Raw genomic sequence first — 21,411 nt, 5'->3', positions numbered from 1 at the left:
CTTCAGCGCGGCATGGCGGAGGCAGGCGAGGGCAGTGAGCTGATGCCTGGAGGAACCACGTCCAGCCTCTGCCTCTTCCCTGGCACCCTCCAGAACTTGGCACCCTGGCACCCCGCACCACTTGCCTCTATGGGCAAGACGCCCCTGCTTCCCACCAGACAATTCAGCAGTGCTGTGAGATATCTCTCCTTTTGAGATGCGCTATTGCATTATTGACCTCGATGGCAAGAGAGGGCACTGAATACAGGCACTTGCTCCTACCACTCATTGGATTAGCAGGACCATTGAAAAAGCTGGCCATTGGACTGAGGATGGATGGCGGCTAACAGATTGAGGTTGAATCCTGACAAGACAGAAGTACTGTTTTTGGGGGACAGGAGGCGGGCAGGTGTGGAGGATTCCCTGGTCCTGAATGGGGTAACTGTGCCCCTGAAGGACCAGGTGCGCAGCCTGGGAGTCATTTTGGACTCACAGCTGTCCATGGAGGCACAGGTCAAATCCGTGTCCAGGGCAGCTGTTTACCAGCTCCATCTGGTACGTAGGCTGAGACCCTATCTGCCTGCGGACTGTCTCGCCAGAGTGGTACATGCTCTGGTTATCTCCCGCTTGGACTACTGCAATGCACTCTACGTGGGGCTACCTTTGAAGGTGACTCGGAAACTACAACTAATCCAGAATGCGGCAGCTAGACTGGTGACTGGGAGCGGCCGCCGAGACCATATAACACCGGTCTTGAAAGACTTGCATTGGCTCCCAGTACGTTTCCGAGCACAATTCAAAGTGTTGGTGCTGACCTTTAAAGCCCTAAACGGCCTCGGTCCAGTATACCTGAAGGAGCGTCTCCAGCCCCATCATTCTGCCCGGACACTGAGGTCCAGCGCCGAGGGCCTTCTGGCGGTTCCCTCATTGCGAGAAGCAAAGCTACAGGGAACCAGGCAGAGGGCCTTCTCGGTAGTGGCGCCCACCCTGTGGAACGCCCTTCCAGCAGATGTCAAAGTGATAAATAACTACCTGACATTCAAGAGACATCTTAAGGCAGCCCTGTTCAGGGAAGTTTTTAACATGTGATATTTTATTGTATTTTTTGTTTTTATGGAAGCCGCCCAGAGTGGCTGGGGAGGCCCAGCCAGATGGGCGGGGTATAAATAATAAATTATTATTATAAATTATTATTATTATAATATAGCAGTGATCTTTTACAGGGGGAGGGAGGGAGCTGCACTGTCACTGTTCCTCTGCCTGGGAGATCAGTAATGAGATGAGAGCCATAGGTCAATGATAGAGCCTATACTCTGCATGCAGAGGATGAGAAAGAGTCTTGCCTGAAACCTCACATGGGGTAGAAATGCCAAGCTCAATGGTACACTGGGCTGTCAAGACAGCTGCTTAGTTAACCCCCCCCCTTTTTTTCCCTCCTCCACAGCAATGCTGATAGAAATGTGAACTAAGAGTTTTCCCTTCATAAGCACTGCTAGAAGAAGAAGAAGAAGAAGAAGAAGAAGAAGAAGAGGAGGAGGAGGAGGAGGAGGAGGAAGAAGAATTGAAAAATATACATGGAAAGAGATCTGTTTCAGAGGGCATTGTTTTTAAAAGGAAAAAATGGCAATCCTGTTGTTGATTAATTTTAACACATTGGTTCATAACATAAAATACAGCAAAAGAGCCAGAACTAATAGTTAAGCGCATTCACATTAGCATACAAAGGTTTCTCCTTCTCTAGCAGGTAACATTACTAAATAAATACTTAGAGAGCAACCTGCACTAAACTGCCCAGTCACTCTTCTGACAGAAATCAGCTAGTCTTCTCATAAAGCCAGATTATCTAAATGAAATGATGAATGCTTCTCTCACCCTGGGTATTATTCACTCTTTGGTGCTGTCAATTGCTATTGTAAACAGAGTATGAAATCTTTTTTACAGTAAGGTTATTTGTGCACACACACACAATATGTGACATACAGTAAAATATTATTTTTTGAGTTACTGTGTGTTTACAGAAAATAAACCTGCCAGTCAACATCACTGAGTCTTTTATAATCTCTGAATGCCTCCAAATCCATCCCCTTGTCTCATGCAACTTCTGTTATCTAGTTTTCTTCTATTCAAGTTAGAAAACAGTTGCTTGGTACAAGCCTCTTCAGGCATTAAGATATTCAGAAGGAATCCTATTCCAGGTGCCTTCTTTGCCTGTAGTGAAGTTTGTATCCACCAAGAGTATTTCCTCGTCAGTGGAATGCAATCCCCAAATTCCCTGATCATTACAAATTGCAGGGAAAGAAAGAATGATAATGAGTTTTATTCCTTGGCATGGTAAAACCTATCCAAAATATGAGGATAGCTGGGTGTGGTGTCAAAACATTTAGGATTGGTTGAAAGTGACACACACAATCCTAGATTGCAAATGTTTGGCTGAAATAAAGGCAGTCAATAAAAAACAGCCCAATGAAAACTGAGCATGCTCAGTGGCCATGGAATGCTGAATAGGGGAGATGAGAAACAGAATCATGGAAGGGACCATGAGGGTCATCTAGTCCAACCCCCTGCAATGCGGGAATCTTTCCCCCAATGTGGTCCTCGAACCCACCACTCTGAGATTAAGAGCCTTATGTTCCAATGACTGAGCTATGGGATGCATCATTTTGGTGCAGGTTCCACTTTTACCTAATGTACTCTCATTCTTATGTCGGATAAATTGTAAGCCTCATTAAGAGCCTACCATGGTTGAGAAGCAGGTCAAAAAGATATAACAAAAGCAAACAAATAAGCAAACGGGAACTCAGTACAGACTCATAGACCACAAAGTTCAAGAAAAGGTCTAGTATTTCTGGAGGGTTGTTTTTTTGGTTTTTTTTTGCAATTTTAATAGGACTCTCAAAACATTTTTAAAAAAGTTTTGAGAACAAATACAGTATATACTAAAGCCTCTCCTTTTCAGGGAGGGGTTGCGCGCAGGCCTTGCGCTTCCCGCCCTTAGTGGGGGGCGTGTTTAGTCATCAGGGAGTCCCGGCGCGTGTCACAACCCAGCCAGCCAATCCAGCTGGCTGGGGTGTGTGGCTAAGCTGCATTTAAGTGCCATGCAGCCGAGAGTAATTCCTTCTGCTCCCTGCTACTACGGATCTCCCACCCTCGTGCCCTTTCTTCTAGTGTTAGTCACTTTGACCTTGCTATGGACTTTGGTTGGTCACCTGTTGAAGGGGCCTGGTAGGAATTTTTCCACTTGACAGATTGGCACCAGCCATTTGGTTTTTGCCTAAGGTAAAGGTAAAGGTACCCCTGCCCGTACGGGCCAGTCTTGACAGACTCTAGGGTTGTGCGCCCATCTCACTCAAGAGGCCGGGGGCCAGCGCTGTCCGGAGACACTTCCGGGTCACGTGGCCAGCATGACGAAGCTGCTCTGGCGAGCCAGCGCAGCACATGGAAACGCCGTTTACCTTCCCGCCAGTAAGCGGTCCCTATTTATCTACTTGCACCCAGGGGTGTTTTCGAACTGCTAGGTTGGCAGGCGCTGGGACCGAGCAACGGGAGCTCACCCCGCCGCAGGGATTCGAACCACCAACCTTTCGATCGGCAAGCCCTAGGCGCTTGGTTTTTGCCTACCTCGTAGCAAATCATCACAACTTTGTAAGGTAAGGCTGTTAGGCATTGGGAAAACTTGGTTTATGGGAGGGGAGGTTGTGGCCATCACCTACCCCTCCACTTTAAGGGTATTCCATTAAAGGAGTCCGGGGGTCCTGGATCCTGTCCGAAGCCCGGGCGGTGGCTAGGGCCATGGCACGACCTTTCCGGTGACCCTGGGGGAGCTCTGAGTTGATGTACATAAACAGGGCTCCCCCTAAAGGTGGTTAACCCTTTTGAGACTTCCTGCATGGCAAGCGGGAGTCAGATATAGTCGGAACGGGTCCAATGCCTAAAGCCAATACCATTCACATTCTGTAACCAATAAAAGTTGTGACCTTTTTTTGCCCATTAACCTAAATATTGGTGTCCACATGTTTTCATTCCTCAAGGGAGGGGGTGTGGGGCCTTGACGGACAACAGCCCCACCTGGTTCTTAGAATATAAACTGCTGGAGGCAAAATCCTTGGAGGGACTCCTCTGCCCCTCTCAGATTGTTCTGCACACAGAGAAATACATACAAACACATGCAATGTTTCTCTTTTTGAAACCAGAAAGAGAACTGTGACAAACTGAAAACAAACGTGGCGCACTATGCATAGTGTAAGCAACTGGACCATATGTTGCGGGCTGGTTAATCCTTTGACTAACCTTCGCTGCTGCAGTGAAGAATTCATTGGCTTCTTGCAACAAGGTTTTCCGCTCCTCCATACAACGGTTCACTTCCTGTTGCAACAGGTTCATTTTCTGATTTGAAAGCTTCAGGTGCTCTTTTTCAGCATACTCTTCTGAAAACAGAATCTTGAGAGCCTCTGATTTCAAATCTTCCACACTTGAGCTCCATACCTAGAAAGAGAAGGGCCGCCTCAGTTAGCTATCTGCCTGCAGGATAGCCACTCCACGAAAAAGACAGACAATAGCACAGATTTAAATAAAACTTGAACATGCTAATTTACATGCATAGATTCCATACCCTACAAGTGTCCTGGAAAAAATAGGAACTTGTTTTTTATTGTAAGAGAACAGTGGTCATGCTCTCTCTCGATTTTGCAATGCAATTTCCCTCTAAAAGCGCTTTTTTCCAGGACCCTGTTTTTTGTTGCCATGCCTGCCCAAAATGTGTGGGGGTTTTTTTGGGGGGGGGGGGACTGCGGTGCGAAATTGCAGGAGATTACAGCAACCCAAATGGCTCCCATGCTCCTGTGATAAAACAAAACAAAATAGGAAGATGCCATCCTGGATTCTAGCTTCAAAGTGTTGGAAGGTAGGAGATGCAAATTCAGAAAATTACTTTTTTAAAAAATTACATCTCATCATGGTGAAGAAGATTGTGATCAGGTGACCTGTGTGCCTGCTCAGTGTGCTGTCCAGGTGATGGGCAACCTCAAGACCCCAGCGTTCTCCAAGGAACCCCAGATAGGAGGGGGGAAAGAACATGGCAGTGAGAGGGAGCATCAGTAGGCAGTTGAACTCGCCTGCTGTGCAGATGGTCCCAGTTGTCATACCCAAAAGTCCAGCAAGGACATTTGATTCACACAAACGTATTTGAGATTATTATTATTACTAGTCATTAAATTTGTATACCACCCTTCATCCAAAGATCACGGGGCAGGTCCACAAGATAAAAACCCAAAAATGAAAGTGTTGAATAGTGGGTAGACATGGCAGACGACACAGCGATTTCTCCAAAGCAGCTCTTTATTTTGTAAGCTGAAACAGAAACTGAACAGCAAACAGCTCAGCTGGCCTGCTTTTATAGACAGCCAGCTGTCAACATTGTAGCAACAACAACCCAGGGTTTCCCGCCTAAAATAACTGACGTGGACCTGAGTGAAAACTATCTACAGTATCCCCCTGCTGGCCCAGGGTGAGAACTTCAGTACATAACAGAAAGCACAAAAATACCTAATAAACTAGTATACTTCTATTTCTTTTCCTGTGGATAGTTAGGCCTACATGGCAGCAGGTAGTCTAATTTCCCCGTGCCTGGACACTTCACAATTCCTTCAATGCAACTAGTTTTGTTGTTGTATTTAAGAAGAGTTTCCTCCACCCTTTTAAATGGTTTTATATTTTACTTTGTATTTTAACTCTCTTTTCCCCCGATTTATTGTAAACCACCTACAGAGGTTTATGTAACAGGATGGAATACAAATGCCACAAATAAACAAACAAACAAAGCCATATACCAAGGCAGCACTGGCTTACAGTGTAGAGATAGTGTAAAGAGTTACAGCAACTACTTCCCATGCATAGGTTATTATATGGCTAATAAACAGGAAAACCATTCTTCCGGGATGAATTGGAAACAGCAGCAAAGAAGTACAAGCCTTTTGTTCAATTACCTATCCTGCTGAGCTGCAAAATACCCATCCTACTAAATAAGGGACAGCAACTACCATGTTCAATGTAGCGCTAATATGAATGGTTGACAGTACCCTCAAAATTCAATTACATTGCTTAGGAACAAACATATGGGCATCTTGCTATCATTTAAAATACAACCACATGCATTCAGTTATTTGACACAATGGCATTATCAACAATTTCCCAAGTTTCACTACTGGGCAATCCAGTGCAAGCTATGCATGCCAATGTATTCTTGAAATCAATGAGCCTAAGTGTTTTACTGTAATGTTTAAATTCCATTGATTCTAATAATGGTAATCCTATCTCCTTAAAAATGGACAGCGTCCAAAAGTCAGTCAGCGCAGTGACCCTCTGCCCTTTCCTATGAAGGGGAGTTATTTGTGTGCAAGCATTCCAAGATCGCCCACTGAATATGGAGACGCTCCCTGAACACAGAGGGCTTTGCAATCACATCAGATCTGCTGGATCAGAGCCACACATTGGTCAAAGATCACCAGGGCTCAGTTTCATTCCTATGTGACTTCATTGTGGGTCTTGCGTGGCTTTAAAAAATAAATAAATCTGTTAAATAAAGAAGAAAATATTCCCCATTATATTCTCTTGCTGGTATGGGTTATGGTAAACTTGACGCACTTTGGTGTTTATTGGTGGTGTTAGAAGATTTCTAAATGGAAAGGTTGCCATCTCAGAGGTAAAAAGCACAGAGGATTCCTGTACTGCGGGAAGTCGCAGGTCCATTCTCTGGCAGATCTAGTTAAAAAGATCTCAGGTGTCAGGTTTGGGAAAGATTCTTGCCTGATACCTTAGAGGGTCAGTACTGAGCTAGATGTGTGACTGGCCTAGTGTCACCCAGTGGACTTCATATCTGAGTGTGGATTTGTACCTCGGTCTCCCCAGTCCCTGTCCAACATTCCGCTCACTATATCATGTTGGATCTCTGCACTCAAGAAAGAAGCTCTACAGGAAAGGTTACAATAATAACATTTTTTAAAAAAACAACACCACACACACACAGAGAGATACACACACATAATCTCTGCCATGTTGAAGAAAAGTGGTTGCATCTGAATTAGCCATGTGTGATGTGTCTTATCCCTCTGTGTCCTTTAATAGCCAATGAGTATGCTAAGCTGGTTTCCATCCCTATTCGGGAATTTGGTGCTATACATGTAAATGCGGGGGAGGGGAGGGTCCCTCAACAGAGACAGGGACATGTGCATAAGGCCCTCTTTGGGTAGACACCAATCTTGCGTAGGCCACGGGGCACAGCCAGCATGCGCACGGGTGTCTTAAGAGGCAGGACCAGGGTTGACGCAAGACATTTTGGCGCCTGAGGCAAACCACCAAATGGTGTCCCCTCCCAGCCAGGGAAGAAGAGGTGAGTGAAGATCTACATCAGGGATGGGGTGGGTGGTATAAAGACCGACATCAGGATCTGCTGCCCCTGTCCCTTGAACACCTCACTAAAGTTTATGTGATGCAGGTGGCACTGTGGGTTAAACCACTGAGCCTATGACTTGCCAATCAGAAGGTCAGCGGTTCGAATCCCCGCGATGGGGTGAGCTCCTGTTGCTCGGTCCCAGCTCCTGCCAACCTAGCAGTTCAAAAGCAGGTCAAAGTGCAAGTAGATAAATAGGTACCGCTCCGGCGGGAAGGTAAACGGTGTTTCCGTGCACTGTTCTGGTTTGCCAGAAGTGGCTTAGTCATGCTGTATGCCGGCTCCCTTGGCCGATAAAGCAAGATGAGCGTCGCAACCCCAGAGTCGGCCACGACTGGACCTAATGGTCAGGGGTCCCTTTACCTGTTAAGCTTGGTGGGTTTGGATTTGATATCCCGCTTTATCACTACCTGAAGGAGTCTCAAAGCGGCTAACAATCTCCTTTTCCTTCCTCCCCCACAACAAACACTCTGTGAGGTGAGTGAGGCTGAGAGACTTCAAAGAAGTGTGACTAGCCCAAGGTCACCCAACAGCTGCATGTGGAGGAGCGGGAATCGAACCTGGTTCACCAGATTATGAGTCCACCGCTCTTAACCACTACACCACACTGGCTCACTGGGCATGGTTCATTGTGTAGACGGGGGGATTTTCTCTTCGAAGCCACAGGCACCAAGCCCTTTTCTTGCCTCTCTGCAGGACTGCTGAGATAATGATTTGATCCAAAAGGATGAACTGCTACAAGTGAGCTGCTTAGCACAGAGGATCAGCTGTCATCTGCAGTGATCCACAGCAGCCAGAGACATTACTGTTTTAATACTGCGCGCTATTTGGTGGCATGATATCATTGTCACTTCTTTCCACCAAGAGCTGCAAAAAGCCTGATGTTGCCATGCCTCTGCAGATTTCCTGAGCTACCTAAGTACCTCTGAGGACACACAGCATTATACACAACCTGTGCTCAGTGTTTCTCCACAGACAGGTCATGATATTTTACTTTTTTGCCTTCTCAGTAAGTAACCTTTAAAATTGCAGTTCTCAATATTCCATTTGGCACAGAAATTGAGCCCCTTTGTAGATCTCTTGATTGATCTGGCACTTCTGAAAAGATTGGTGCAGACAGGGTGAAATTATACTTTGTTTTTTTAAAAAAATAAAAATAAAAAATCTGGACCCTTTTGTTCAAAAGAGGCTGTGAGGCTTTCAAAAACATGAAGCAGCTGAGAAAAAAGAAGTGCTCCTATGCACCCTGAATTGCAGAAAAATACCGGGTGTGATCCAGCCAAAGTTAATGACTTCTAAGTCCCATTGTATCCAATTATAGTGATTAACTCTTTCCCACTGAAGTCAATTATACTTAAATTTGTTCAGCTTTCTAGACTGTATTCAGAATGTTTATTTTCTTAAAAAGCCATCACTGGGACAGACACTCTTAGAGTTGATTTCTTCTTCTTGAAATTTAAGGATACATAAATGGAAATGAAGCATGAGACTAAGATTTTGCTAAGGATGAAGAAAAAACTGGGGGTGGGTGGAATATGTAAAGCAACATGTAAAATGATTATTTAAAACAAAATAGCTGACTTTATCAACAGCCACCCCATATGTAATAGGTAAAGAAGCTGTAGTGTGCATTCTTCTTTTGCAATGGGGAAGCAGCCCCAAACCTCAGTGACACATTGAGTTTTTGCTTGCATTTCTTAACCAGTTCATACATTTCCCCTTCTATTAATTTGTCTGGTTATGGAACCTTAGCACCATAGTTTTTAAGAGTGACCTGCCTTGAGAGGGGTTGCCACTTGTCAGAAACCATGAGCAAATACATATTCTTCCCAAACTGGGCAAAAACATATAAATTAGGGCTGGATCTACACTGCTAAGAAAAACGCTATAAAAAAACCTGATATATATATCTATATATCCCATTGACAACAGATTGCTGCTCTACAGCGCCCTCTGGTGTCACATTTTATAACGTATTTTTAACGTTATAACTCACCAGTGTAGATTAGTCCAAGCAATGAAGAGCCCATGATTTAATGAGTGAAATGATAATCCTCAGGGAAAGATGTTCCGATATCAATACAATAGTCCACTGTAAGAAATTGAAGGACTACAGTGAGCATGTTTTAGATAAGATGGTTCTTACTTTAACCTTATTTTCCATTTCCTTGTGCTCCTGGAGTAATTCTTCATTTTCTTTTAAAGATGACCCCAGCTTTTGCTTATGAAAATAATCCTTTATGTTCTTCTTGTACCAAGAGGTGATCTGAGAAAAGAAACAATATTTTGAAGGACTGGTATGTAACTACTGAAGTGAGATTAATCATAAGGATAGTTATATAATAACCCATAGTGTGTTGAACGAGATTAATCATAAGCAATAAACATAGATGATTAGGATCACATTCCCAATCACTGAATGGATCCAGCACAATGGTAAGAACTCTTTCATCCTCCTTACTGCTATTCAACCTATATCTTCTTAGAAATAGCTCAGCCTTCTGTGAATTGGTTTGAACTGTACTGCTACATTGCGAGTTATCTATTCATTTAAAAACCCAGTTTAGCTTCATTTTTAATGAGAGTGTGTGAAAAATCTTGTTTTAGCCAAAAGAATAGGAAATTTGTAAATGATTCTAATAAAGGCTGGATTTCCATAGCCCAGTTGTTCGCGCACTGAAGTTTTAAACAAATCCTGTTTACAATGAATGAGGACTTGTTTTCGGTCTTCACTTTGTTTTGTGATTTGGTGTTTTATTTGATAAAGAAAAGCATTGCCCTGGGAACTATAATTATTTCACATCCACATCTACTCTATTTTAATCCTATAAAGCTGCAGGATGTTAAGAGAGAACCTGTTCTCTGAACTGTGGGCACAAACAGAGGAAGGAAATCAGTGACCCCCAAGCAGAATGAATATACCTTTAGCTCAAGGCCTGCATTTAACTATCCTATGACAATCCCTCACCCTGGAGAATGAGGAATAAACGATCAGGGACCTGGAATCCTTTGCTTATGCAGTTGTGTGTACAAAGGCTCTTTCGAGCATTAAAATGAACATGAGGAAGTCAAGCATGCAAGATCCTTCTCCCTATTCCATTAATTCACATAATGCCTAAACAGAGTAAGAAGTATATGGAATTTGATATCACATGGGCTAAAATGCAGCTATTTTATTTACTGGTATATTGGATTATTACCTACATATACACCACAATCCAGTATAGTTATTCTTAACCTCCTTTAATTTCAGTGGGGCTTAAGCATGGGTACAGAACCATGTGAGACTGAGGCCCTAGTCTGTCCTTACACACACAATTGGAGCTATTAAGTATTCCTCTATGAATATTCTGAAAGTAAACAAAAATGCTTCCCACAAATCTACAACAACACACTCAGCAAATTACCTAAGGAGTTCGGTGTAGCAAGGGATATAAAGAGATAATTAATGTAATTAAAATTTAATTTGATGTCACACCACAAAGCTGCTTCCTAAGTGTTTCCAATTTATTCATTTTGATATGTTCCTCGTTCAAGGCCTGATTTCATTTTTAAATCACAGTACTGGAGAGGTGGGGAGATACAATATATGTTTGTGTGTGTGTGTGTGTGTGAGAGAGAGAGAGAGAGAGAGAAAGAGAGAGAGAGAGAGAGAGAGAGAGAGAGAGAGAGAGAGAGAGAGTGAGTATATATATGAAATGCTTGGTGTTTCTTAACAACCTCACAACTAAAGGCGATAAGTAATACTTAAAGTAAATTTATGGGTCTACTCTGAGACTGGCTATCACTATGATTTGAGTGGCTCAGTTCAGATTCAGTGGCACACTATGGCATGCCCTTCAAGTGTCCCAATTTTCCACAGATGGTTCCAGAATTGCAGAAGCCATCCCAGCTTCTGATCTGACCCTGGGAGGCCAGCGCCATCACTGAGCTTGGGGAGGAGGATGAGCCGGCTTGCAGTGGTGCCTAAGCATGAAGCCTGCTAGGCCACAATGGTTGCCATGGCAATGCCCCTGCCACCAGAAAGAAGGCCAAGGAAGTGAGCTCTGGGCTCCCCACAGCTCTCCCTCCTTCTTCCTACAGAGGCCACCTGACCACTCATTCACTACGGCCTCCGACATGGCTCCAAGCAATGGCGGCTGCCATGGAAGAAGGCGGCGGAGAAGGGGTATTTTGCCTTCCTTCTCCCACAGCACAAGACTGGGGAGGGAAAAACTGTGGAAGCCACACTGGAAGCATGGTGGCTGCCACGAACCAGAGTCCTGGTTGGTGTTTTCCCCTACCCTTCCTCCCTCACCTGTGACCTCCAGGGATGGAATGTCACAGCTCCCATCAGGCCTTGTCCACTCGCCCACTGGCTTGCACAGCAACACAGCCCCAAAAAGGCACACGTCCCAATTTTCATCTGAGGAATGCTGGAGGCTGTGCGGTGGTTTGTAACCAGGGGAATGGACAGCAGTAAACATTAGTTCACACATTTCATCCTCCCCCTCCCCCCCATTCATTCCCCTTCTAATTTGCAGCAAACGAGGTTGCCACTTCTTGGCCGAATGCTGGCTTGCAAAAAGTTAATGTGCCCTAAGAGCAGGAATTAGTCATGATTTGGTGTGAGCTAATCTCCTTTGCTTGAAGGCAAAGGGAGGGAAATGGGACGAGGGAGCACATAAATCTGAGGCGTGTCACTGTTTGTTCCACCAGGAAATATTGGGAGGAATACTGAATGTGTCCAATATATTTTTCTGTAGTCATCAGAACCCCGAAATGGAAGAGGATCTGCAGCCATCCACTACCTTCTATGACAAGATGTTACAAAAGCTTGCTCCTAACACTGGGCTGCGGGTGGCGCTGTGGGTTAAACCACAGAGCCTAGGACTTGCCAATCAGAAGGTCAGCGGTTCGAATCCCCGCAACAGAGTGAGCTCCCATTGCTCGGTCCCTGCTCCTGCCAACCTAGCAGTTTGAAAGCATGTCAAAGTGCAAGTGGATAAATAGGTACAGCTCCGGCGGGAAGGTAAACGGCGTTTCCATGCATTGCTCTGGTTCGCCAGAAGTGGCTTAGTCATGCTGGCCACATGACCCGGAAGCTGTATGCCGGCTCCCTTGGCCAATAAAGCGAGATGAGCGCCGCAACCCCAGAGTCGGCCACGACTGGACCTAACGGTCAGGGGTCCCTTTACCTTTAACATTGGGCTACTCTACTTGGAATCAGCAGGACAAGAAAGGCAGGTTACGTTCAGTGCCATGTGACTGGAAAGTAAGCTCATGCAATAAAACTTTACCTTTCCCCCCTTTCCTCCTGCCCCTCTCCCTTGTAGCTTCTTTGGAGGTTGTGGGGCGCTACCAGACACTGTGTGCTGTGTCATAGGAGGCTACAGTGGACAGAGGAAATGGCCCAAAATTGGGTGGAGAAAGCTGCATTTTGCTCATGTAACTTTGGGTACAACTCTAGATGGTTTTTAATTATATGGAAGCTGGTCAGAGAGATGACAGAATCTAGGGCCAGACAGGGAGGAAAGTGCAACATTCTCACTCTTGGGTGCTAAATGGAATACGCTGACCTCTCAGTCCTGGACGATAATGAATAAGGCAATGTCAGGGATAAAACTCCACGGAAGGAAGGACATCAAACTCTCCATGAGAAGCAATACTTAACAAGGAGCTGTAGGGTTTTATGCACAGCTGGGAGGCAGGATTAGAATTAAAGTGTCTATTCCAGGGAGCTAGGGAAACAGACCTAAAAACTTGATAGCACTAGTGTTGGGTATTCATTCAAGGCGCCTTCTATACAAATACACCTGAATATAGTGTGGTCTCCTGATGTGTGATCCATGGCAGCCTTTCCCCGCTCTGCCCGCCCCCCCCCCCGATACAGGTAACATTTAGGCTTCTGCTTTTTTAAAAAGGCACTTTGAACATACAGAGATTGGAAGCAGAGCCAGCTAGCACAACACCAAACTCCCCTTTCCATGTGTCCATTTTGGCACGTTTGCAGCAGAGACAAAAGGAAGACTTAAAAAGTTCACCCCTTGTCAGGCAGCAGAGGAACCAACCCCCAGGGCAGGTTGCCAGGAACGGACAAGACGAGGAAAAGCCCTTACCATCTTCTTTTATTCAATATTCACATAGAGAGGCTTGGGAATGTGGCCTCTCGGAATAATGGCGTTGCTCTGAGTGAATCTCCAACCCCCTCCATCTCTCCCACTTCCTCATGAGTCATCGCGAAGGGTGCTAGAAAGTGCCCTCGACCTTTGAGCTCTTTGCTCTCCTACTTTCAAGGCCCGCCGTGTTCTGGGAGGGGAGGCTGGAATGCTTTCTAAAGACACTGAGTCCGTGATGCTTCCTCTTCTGCCTCCTCCTCTCCCAATATTTTCCAGCTTTTCACTTCATCTGCGTCTGAGCTGTGACCTCCCTCAACCCTCTGTTGTAATTTTGAACTGTCTCCTTCTTCTCTGGAAGGGTCAGGCTGGGGAGGGGGACTCCACCGTTCCTCCTCTGCCCAGTCCCTGACACCCCCTATTGAAATAACCTCTCACATCCCAGCTACTTGGCTATGTCTATCTTTCGAAGCTGGGCTTCCAGTGACTTAAGATGGGTGCACGAGTGCCCCCTGACTCTACACCTGCTCCTTTGAGAGGAGCGCAACTCCATGAACAGGCATATTACGCAATTAGGCAAGTGTACGATTGCACAGTAAGATATAAAGTTATAAAAATGAAAAACCACCCAGCAAAATTGTGTAAGCTGTGCTAATTGATAATTGTGCTCTCAATGTTAACACTCTGAAATGTGCTGAAATGCAGTAATATATTATCAGCTACTAGGCGGGTGCCTGCATCCTCACTGCCTGAGGTGTGTATTTGTTAAAGAAGATTTGAAAACCAGAGCCACGGAAGCACTAACAGAGATAAGCATTCACTAAGCACTGTAGAAAGCTTACTCTCCCTTCACCCTGCTCTGGAGGGGATAGGGGATAGCAGATTTAACCAGTTCCTCAGGATTGTTAGAGGGACTCACAACAAAGTCCAACATGGATTTTGTAAAATAACTTGCTGAAACTGCACTGCTACCTGTGAGAACATGTGCTTTGGGTAAGTGGCGAATCTGACAAATGACTCATAACAAATGAGTCCTGGAAGATTAAGGTCCAGAAAGGGTTTTGATAAATAGGGGCCGCTCCGGCGGGAAGGTAAATGGCGTTTCCGTGAGCTCCTCTGGTTCACCAGAAGCGGCTTAGTCATGACGGCCAAATGACCCGGAAGCTGTCTACGGACAAACGCTGGCTCCCTCAGGCTATAGAGCGAGATGAGCGCGCAACCCCAGAGTCGTCCGCGACTGGACATAACTGTCAGGGGTACCTTTACCTTTACCATCAACCCACATCACTTTAAAGAGGAAATATTACAAAGAAATGATCTTGTGGATCATGCCAGTTGCGTTCAGCATGCCTGAACTATTCAGAAGATTCCCCTCCCTTCAGAAACAAACCTTCAGTTTGTTTCTATGTATTGCTATATCTGAAGCAAAGCAAGAAATGGCTGCACTGATTGCAACATGACAACAGAGAATTTGGACAGTGCTTTGCAAATTACAATCCTGACAAAAGATTCTTGAGAAGGTGCCACGTCAGTATGCCTATAGCAAACACAAGAACGGGGGCAGAGGAAGCCTTGCTGCCAAGGAGTGCGCCAATATGCCTTCCCAAATAGTGGGAATGGGGGCACTGGCACCAGATGTCTCTGGCAGAATCTTCTAAAATGGGCCATTTTGTGGGATGGGGACAACCTGTCCCTGCTACTGTCACATGCCAGCAACAGGCCTGATCTAGGGACTCAGCTATACAGCTGCAGATAAAACGTTTTTAAGTGTGTTGTGAAGTGCATTATACAAATGTGACACTAGATGGTGATGCTGAACTATGGGGAATTCAATATATTTTTCAAAACTTTTTAAATAGCATTTTCATAGCGGTTTTTTTTAAATATGTGTCTAGATTCCACCTAGATGCTTCTGCCACACCAGTATTCCTGCTATCTGACCTAGGATCTTCTATCCTAGGTAACAAGTGGTGGGGCTGTGGATGCGGTGATTGTTGTTCTGCTCCTTTAAGCCTGCACCACTGCTAGCCATGGTGTTTGGATTGTGGACTTAAGACATTTATTATGTCCATAGCTTTCACAGGCAAATGTCTACTTCATCAGGGGCATTTGAGGATCTGAGTTATTGTTTATAAAAGGTGTGCCAGCATTTTTACTTGTGGGAAATCATTTAACAAACCATAACCTCTGACCTTGCTGTCCACCTTGGAGCAGCAAGCTGTGAATCAATGAGCTTGGGAGCCTTGAATAACCGTGATTTAGTGGTTCTCCTCACAAAGACATAATTGGGAGCCATTGAGAAATGTATGAACACATATACATTAATAACGGATCTGCTTGCCGAACTAATTATGTACAAAACAGCCCTGCCCGCCTTTATTTTTCATTAATAAAAGGGATTTGCTGAAAATATTTGAGAAAGAATAGTTTGCAGCTGCCAGGGATTACGATGTTTTTCAGATGATTGCACTGCGGTTAGGGGAAATATGCCATTTTTAACGCATTATTACCTAAATGCCTGCTCCCAGCTGACCTGTTTCTTGCTGTACTGAAGCAAACTGAGGTTGTTACTCTAGCTCCTAAAGTGAGATCGTGGGAAATGGAGCTGATAGCCAACTCTCTTCCACGTCCCATTTGTGATACCCAAGTTTACAAATTCTGGACACAGTATATAGCACCTGTGCGGGGAGGTGGGATCCTCGCCTGCTCTGAAACCCTTTACAATCCTGTACAACCAGTCTTTCGTTCCATGCCCTCCTCCATGTTCCCGTCTGGCACGGCCATACTGTAGTGGACCAGTGGAAATTGTTGCGGACCCACTCGCAGCGACCCCTCTCCAGAGAGCAAGGCTTTTGTTCTCCTGTGAAGGTGGACAGGATGGCATTCTGGAATTTAAAAATTGTCCACAACTTTTTTGATTCCAGGTGTAGTTTGGACTTGGCTCAGGCCTCGGGCGCATATCCCTTTCAGCCCCCCTGGTGAAGGGCTGACACATGACAGGGTCGAGCCTAGGATTAATGGGCCGTCTGCAAGATGCACGTCTACATGAATGGCCGTCACAAGCGGCTGAAGGAATGTCTATGGCCCATCTGCTGCACCCCTTGGCTTTTGGACAGAGATCAACGAGACCCCTCTAATGCGGTACCCTGTTATTGCACAGTCCTGAGGTGGGGGTGATGCACCACTTCACCCCCTGAATGATGTTAGACTGAAAGGATTCCACTCAATGCCTTATCTGCTAAAGTTGTGACTATTGCTACGGGGAAGGCAAAACCTGCAAACAGCGCCAACCTGTTTGCAGGCAAATTCCTTCTTGACTTGGAAGGGAAAGGTTAGCATACAAAACCCAAAGCATTACTAAATTGGGTGGGGAGGGAGAGATGTTCTTCAGCTGACTGCAGTCCCTGGGGTCAGGGGCAGCCAGCCTTTATAGGGCTGGGGTGGACCAGAGTGAAGCCTGCTCCACTTTGGTCCGCTCCCAAGCCCTGACACCACAGCCTGGCCAGATTGGCCAGGATTCAAATGGACAGATGGCAGGAAAGCCCTATCTACTATATTTTAAATGATGATGGTGGTGATGATGATGATGACACAAGTGAATTTTTCACACTGGAAACAAAATCCCCATTGCTGGCAAACTTGTACCAGATACCATATTTTTTGCTCTATAAGACTCACTTTTTCCCTCCTAAAAAGTAAGGGGAAATGTGTGTGCGTCTTATGAAGCGAATGCAGGCTGCGCAGCTATCCCAGAAGCCAGAACATCAAGAGGGATTGCTGCTTTCACTGCGCAGCGATCTCTCTTGCTGTTCTGGCTTCTGAGATTCAGAATATTTTTTTTCTTGTTTTCCTCCTCCAAAAATTAGGTGCGTCTTGTGGTCTGGTGCGTCTTATAGATTGAAAAATACGGTATTACCAAACAAAATGTACTGGATAAAGAATGAATACTTTTCAACAAGGTATTTTTCAAACTTATTTCATGAAATTTGTTTCGCAACATTGTTTTAAACCAGTGAGAATCTATCTCAGTAATGGAAATATTGTATTCCTAGGCAGATCCTTGCTTGAGCATTTCTCAGGAGACAGAGCAAAACAACAACCAACATGGCGTCACCCTGGGCCTTCTGAACTATAGCTTGTGGTATCCTCATGATTTGCATACCAATAGCTGTGTAGCTCACATTTTGTAATTTTCACACCAACCCTCTTTATATTATTTTAAAATGGGGATTTGTTCTCAGCTACCAGACTATAGCCAACGGCTGTGAAGTTGACACCTCTGAAGGAACACGGGATTTGTCATTCTGGGTACAGATCAATCTAGTCAAGAAACTGGTAAATCTAGTCTTCCCATGGGCAATTACAAGCATCTGACGGATGCTTCAGAGTTTCCTAGCAAGCCCAAGCAAATTCATAAGGCTTTACTTGGGGGGATGTTATATAAAAATGCAAAGAACAATTTGTGATTTATAATGTACCCATAGCGCATTACAAAACAGGTAATGGGATGCTCTCCAGGGGGCTATTTGAAGAGCTTTGAGAAAAATCCACGACAAAGTGATGCTGCTTCCATTTGCATATTTAATTTATATGCCCAGGCTGCCAACTATGTCAAAGAACACAAAGCACTATTTCCTTACATATTTGTTAAGATGATCTCTGTATAACGCTATACGACTTTTCAGTTTTAAACTTCCTTCCTATGCTATGACTTACGACGTCTTGGGAAGTTAATACTGATTGTCAGTGAGTAAAAGGAGGGTTCATAGAACATATCTGACTGATACCATAAAAAGCATAATACAGGTGTAAGGCCCTTCTTGTCATCAAGGGCCACATAACATTTGCAGTAATCTTTTCAGTACCAGGTGAGGACTTAACTTTCCCCACAGGCTTTTGATGGACTGAGATGATGTTGGGTTCTGTTATCAGGGTGCTGCTAAAGTTTTCCATAGCTGTAACAGAGGGTTTGTTTTGTATGCATGAATGGAAGGTGTTTGTAGGAATTCTTTTCATGGTATACAGTGGTACCTCGGGTTAAGTACTTAATTCGTTCCAGAGGTCCGTACTTAACCTGAAACTGTTCTTAACCTGAAGCACCACTTTAGCTAATGGGGCCTCCTGCTACTGTCGCGCCGCCGGAGCACAATTTCTGTTCTCATCCTGAAGCAAAGTTCTTAACCCGAGGTACTATTTCTGGGTTAGCGGAGTCTGTAACCTGAAGCATATGTAACCTGAAGCGTATGTAATCCGAGGTACCACTGTAATGTGATGTTTATGTTTTTGAATGTGCTGTAAGTAGGAAAGTCGGACAGAAAGTCCCAATAAGATATGGAAACAGATGCAGAAATTTCGTCTGTTGTCATGACCAGATTCACGTCATGTGAATGTAAGCAACATTTACAGTGGTACCTTGGGTTACATACGCTTCAGGTTACAACGCTTCAGGTTACAGACTCCGCTAACCCAGAAATAGTACCTCCGGTTAAGAACTTTGCTTCAGGATGAGAACAGAAATCGTGCTTCAGCGGCACAGCAGCAGTGGGAGGCCCCATTAGCTAAAATGGTGCTTCAGGTTAAGAATAGTTTCAGGTTAAGAACAGAGCTCCAGAACGAATTAAGTTCTTAACCCAAGGTACCACTGTATTTGTTAACACTGGGGTTCCTTCCCCCCGCTCCGCAAAAAATAATAATAATATGTAATTAATTACGTTGCTGAAACTTCATTACCTCCCTCTCCTGCTATGATGCTAGGCACATTTACTTCTGCGTAATCTCCAATGAACCCAGTGGGACGTACTTCTGAGTAAATATGCATAGGATTGCTTTGCAAATTTCATACACAAGGTTGAGATTTGACTCCAAACGCCATCTGAACACTAGCCTATGGTGCTGTTATCAGGATATTTACATTAAAAATTGAATGGAATGGGAAGTCTGAGAATGTGGCATGGCTTATATAGCAGTCCCAGCTTTTCCCAGCTGGATTTTTGTGCCTTTAACAGCTGGATGGCATTGAATAGCACTGATAAGAAGGCCCCCAAATGCCAGGACTGTGTTAAAGTCCCATTAAACACAGTGTGACTTATTTCTGAATAAACGTGCAGAGGACTGTAGCTGCAATCCTAACCTCTTACCTAGAAGTAAGCCCCATTGAATTCAATAGCTCTTATTTCTGAATAGTCATTTATAGGGATGCACTGTGGCTGCACACTCCCTCTTCCACACAAAAAAGACTGAAGGAGCAGGAGCCTCGTCCTCTCTTGCATGTGGCTACACAGCATCACTTCATCTTGTGGCAGAAACCTGTGCCATGATTTCTTGGAACCTGGAGGGGCTGTGAGCTCTGCCTCCTGACGTTGCATCTCCTTCCCCAAACAGCCATGTTGCCGCAGTTGTCCGAGGGGAAACCCCAACACACGAGTTTCTGCCCTTGCGTAGGGCTTTCATGTGACTGGGACACCCAGGAGCTTGCATGCTGGCGGATGGGGGTTCTTCAAAGAACCATGAGCAGTGTGTGGTTGTTTGAGGAAGGTGATACTACGTCAGGAGTGGGGCTAAAAGTATGTCCCCGGTCAGTGGCGGAGGAAGCCGCTCAGGCGCCTGCGGCGGCCCAGGGGCAAGGCGAGCCACCCATAAGGGCAGGGCGAGCCACCCATAGGGGCAGGGCGCACCATGGGGCCTCCAGAGTCTCCCTGCCGCCTCCCACTCAGCTGCCCTACAGCTGGGGGGAGGCAGCGGGCAGACTGTTTGGGCAGCGAGGAGTCTGCGCACGCCTGAGAAGAAGAAGAAGAAGAAGAAGAAGAAGAAGAAGAAGAAGAAGAAGAAGAGTTTGGATTTGATATCCCGCTTTATCACTACCCAAAGGAGTCTCAAAGCGGCTAACATTCTCCTTTCCCTTCCTCCCCCACAACAAACACTCTGTGAGGTGAGTGGGGCTGAGAGACTTCAGAGAAGTGTGACTAGCCCAAGGTCACCCAGCAGCTGCATGTGGAGGAGCGGAGGCGCAAACCCGGTTCACCAGATTACAAGTCTACCGCACTTAACCGTTACACCACACTGGCTCTTTCCCAGGAGAGACGTGTGGCTCTGGCGCACTGCAGGCCCCGTGGTGAGTGCCGCCTGGCATTTTGTCACCCCCCTCAGTGGTGACACCCGGGGCGGACAGCACCCACCACACCCCCTTCTTCTGCCCCTTCCCCTGCTCGAAGTAATCACGGTAAGGCCGTGCACATGAATAACACAATAAATAGGGCTACGGTTACTCAGATTTGAATCCCACTGGGTGCAAGCCTAATGATCACACCAATATCGCACCCCATCCATGTGTTTTATCTGATCCAACACATTAGAGCCTCACTTCGCAGTCCTGTTTGCATGCATGCATTTATATATACAGCTATATATGTCTCTCTTTCCTACCTGGTTTTCCTGGTGATGCCACTGGCAGATTTGCAAAACCTGCTCCAGTCCTTGGCGCTGCAGCTTCAGGTATTTGTCCAGTTGCCTTCTCCTGTCCTGCAGGACTTCAAGGAGGCTGCCAATTTTCGTGCAGCTGCTGTGGGCTCCCTGAACAAATTCTGGGTTCACATTCGGCCCGTCAGATTTGAACTCCTCTATGAATTCGGTAAGGTCGTGGCTTTTGTTCAAGAGGACCAGAGACTTTTCTAAGAGCTCTGTGGCGGGGCAGGGGCAGGGGAATAGGCGGAGAGAAGAAAGGTGGTTGATTCCTCATATATGGTGTGATGTTCAGGGTGGACCACGTGCAAAAGGATTATTGGCATATATATCTAAGATTCCCTGACATATATCTAAGTAGAAGATAAACTATAGAACTGTGTCTCCCACCCACTTATGGTGGTACATTCAGTTTCCCTGGGCCTGTAGCTTCTA

General features: G+C 45.5%; 1 long non-coding RNA gene across 1 annotated transcript; it reads right to left on the bottom strand.

The window, feature by feature from the left end:
- Nucleotides 1-4,193: 4,193 nt before the first annotated feature.
- Nucleotides 4,194-21,309, bottom strand: LOC144326595 (uncharacterized). The gene is made up of 3 exons (XR_013391612.1): nt 20,941-21,309; nt 9,570-9,689; nt 4,194-4,461 (listed from the first exon to the last, which is right to left on the bottom strand). It is a non-coding gene; the product is annotated as an uncharacterized LOC144326595 (long non-coding RNA).
- Nucleotides 21,310-21,411: the final 102 nt, after the last annotated feature.

This window comes from Podarcis muralis, unplaced genomic scaffold, assembly GCF_964188315.1.
Source record: "Podarcis muralis unplaced genomic scaffold, rPodMur119.hap1.1 HAP1_SCAFFOLD_206, whole genome shotgun sequence".
Classification (NCBI taxonomy): domain Eukaryota; kingdom Metazoa; phylum Chordata; class Lepidosauria; order Squamata; family Lacertidae; genus Podarcis; species Podarcis muralis.
This window is presented reverse-complemented; position numbering and strand designations above follow the sequence as displayed.